Source organism: Protobothrops mucrosquamatus, unplaced genomic scaffold, assembly GCF_001527695.2.
Source record: "Protobothrops mucrosquamatus isolate PMUCROS unplaced genomic scaffold, P.Mucros_1.0 scaffold_22, whole genome shotgun sequence".
Lineage (NCBI taxonomy): Eukaryota > Metazoa > Chordata > Lepidosauria > Squamata > Viperidae > Protobothrops > Protobothrops mucrosquamatus.
The window spans coordinates 730,864-733,950 of NW_015386098.1; the positions used below are offsets into that span (position 1 = coordinate 730,864).

At 38.9% G+C, this 3,087-nt stretch overlaps 1 protein-coding gene across 2 annotated transcripts in view; it reads right to left on the minus strand.

Moving 5' to 3' along the window:
- The window catches only part of TXN2 (thioredoxin 2), a 50,532-nt gene that overhangs the window by 27,961 nt on the left and 19,484 nt on the right, over window positions 1-3,087 (minus strand). The window lies entirely within an intron of this gene.

The window sequence follows — 3,087 nt, forward strand, 5'->3', positions numbered from 1 at the left end:
TAACAATAACACAACTCCCTGCTGCTTTCAGATACCAACCCTGCTACAAAAATACATACAATGTTGTCAGATTCTAGGTAGTAACCCTCAAAATTCATTGGATGATGACCTGTGCCATAAACAAGACTTAATGAACACTTAATTTGCTACATTATGGTGCTTCTAATTTAATATAGTCTTTTACATATTTAACTATTACACTCCCTTACACTCATCTAAAGCACCTACCCTTCTTTTAGAGTCTTATAGATGTTTTATATATACCTTCTGTTTTAATATCTTCTAGCTTTTCATATTTTTTACTTTTCAACTCTGATGTATCTTCTACACTTTTAATTGACTGTAACCTTCCCTCCCTATGCTGGTCTCTGACTGTAATGAAGATTCAATTTTATTTGAGCTGAGGCAAAGGACAATATATTTTTCTCATTATGGCCATATAGAAGATCCATAGACCACCATATAAATCATTGTCACAAGCAATTAAAGAACATCCTCTACGAAACCTGGGGCATAATACAGCCTATGGATTACATGGAGTTCTTAGGCTACTTCTTGCACTAGGCCACAGTCTATCCACCAACGTAGGTTGCCCGAAGAAGCAGCCACCTCTTGTTCATGATATAGGAGATGCAGTGCCATAAGGAAGAATCTGAAATCTAATTGTAGATCAGATTTCACTGGGGAATAAGACATTGGTGATAACACACTGAGAAAAAAAAATCCTGTGAAATTACCATCTTGTAAAGGTAGTTTACTTCTAGCAATAATTAATCATAATTTGGATAAGGCTCACAAGGTCACTGAACGGACTGACAAGAAGCCTTGTTTCAAGACAAAACTAGAACATCCTCTCTATATACAACCAATCTCAGTCCTTCAAGAATAATATGCTATATAGGTAATACCATGCACGAATAAGGATGGATTAACAAGTGACAAAGTGCTCAGCTATGCAGAAATAATAAACAGTCAAGGACGGGAAGCAGCTAAGTGGATGGAAAATGCCTAAATCATGGATGTGCAATTTTTTCTAAACCAAGAATTGCATTCTCACAGAGATAAACTCCTTGGGAGAGGGCAGCTTACTAGGTGGTTTTGAATCAACAAACAAGTAAGATCAAAAGCATCAGTTTTCTTTCATTCCCAGGCAGGAGACTGCATGGAAGAATTAGATCTCTTCAGAAGCTTGGGCCACCAAAGGGCTTTTGAAATTAGGCAGAAAGTGACATATGGCCCTAAAAGCAGATTGTCCATTCCTGTTCTAAGAAGTGCAATGAATACTGAGTACACTAAAGGCATAACATGCTGGTTGGAGAAAAGTAGGAAAAAAGGAAAAGAAAGGTGGAAATATGAAGTATTCCGGGAGACAGAATGCCTAGTCAAGACATAAAGCAGGGGAATTTCAGACTGCAATCTTGTTTGCAATCCCACATGAAGTATGGATTCACTTGCCTACCTACCAGGATTGGGCTGTACAATCCTAGTTTAGGATCTGACCTTTTAAAACACCAAGGGTAAAAGCAAGACAGAAATGTTTTATGGAACTATTTTTAGAAACAACTTCTACAGTTATTTCAAAGCCACTGGTGCATTAGAACATAAATTCTGGCTGTGAAGCAGAACCATGGTGTACAATTTTGTAATGGAGCTGTACAGCAATTTTTCTTGAGATCAGAATAGAGCAATACAAGATGGAACTAGATGTTACAGTGTTTCAACAGATCCTTAGAGCAGCATTTCTGCTCCAGGCAGTTTTGAGTAGGAATCCATAGAGCTATTCGAGCCATTCAGGGGGCAGTTCAATTTCAGAATTGGAAAAGGGATAAATAGAGCATCTTCTTCTCATTTTATTATGGAACTCTCCTCCTTTATATAGCATCTAAGGGCTGTCTTCTCTGCCCCCACTTAAGAAGAGTAGACATAAAGGAGGACAAACAGAATTTTTTATATTAAGCATTCTGGGACACAGAATGGGAGGACAAACGTTTTTCTTCCCCATTATTCCTCTGCATTAAGTAAATAAGGTCTGTATTATACATGGCCTACACAGAACCACAGTTGGGAACTTCTCAGATTGAGGAAATGTTTTGGTGGGAATCCACCCTCACTGTGCAGACTTCTCTGTGTGGCATCCACTGTCCTCTTAGATCTCTTTTTTTACCAGCTTAGCAGCACATTTCCCAGTAAAATGTTCAGTTAGCTAAGGAAAAATATCTGCTTCTAGTTTTCTGAAAGAAAATAAGATATGCTGTATAACCTCAGTACCTTTCCCATGCACTCCTCTAGAACACTAGTAGTGTTGCTTCAGTGGGGAAACTGACTTGCCTTTATCAGCTTAAAAGACAGGTTACAATCTGGTCTTAGCCAAATGTTGTTTGCTGTAGGTTTTAAAAGGTTTCAGATTTACTGCTATCACATGGTAAACATTGATGAACTATACACCAGGTGTCTTAGCTAATGGCCATAGTAAATTGAAATGGAAAATTATGCCAGATTTTATGGATATGAAATATACATGGGCTTATAGTGAAACAAATGGCTTTTCATGGCCTGGCCTTTCTTGAGATTGTGGGAGCATATTAATTTTACTTGTCATCTCAACCTGCAATCAGTCTTTGAATCAATATTCACAAATCATGTATTCATCCTTTGAAGTCCCTCTATTTTATCAGCTTCTTCCTCAGACCAGACAGGGTGATTGCCTTACAGTATCAGGGTCGCTTACCAGCCTGGTGTCAAGGAGCAAGTAACCAGGAACGGGAATTGAGTTCAAATCACTAAAAGTTTATTTCATGCTAGCTATACACAAGAATCTGCCCTACTAACAGTCAAGCCAAATTGGCGCTAGATACGGGTCAACAGAATCCACAGAGGGCTGGACTTGGGTCTCTTGTGGCTGCACAGCAATTCCAAACTTTAAACCTGCCTTCGAGCTCAGCCTGCTCATCTCTTACGCCTAGCTTGGGATCTTGTCAGTTAACCTACAGTTAGCCTATATTAAGGTAGCTGGGTTTTAGAGTATCCCGTACAGTATTGCCAGAATGAGATTGCAGTTATTATAGCCATAGTTCCTGGTAGTCAGCC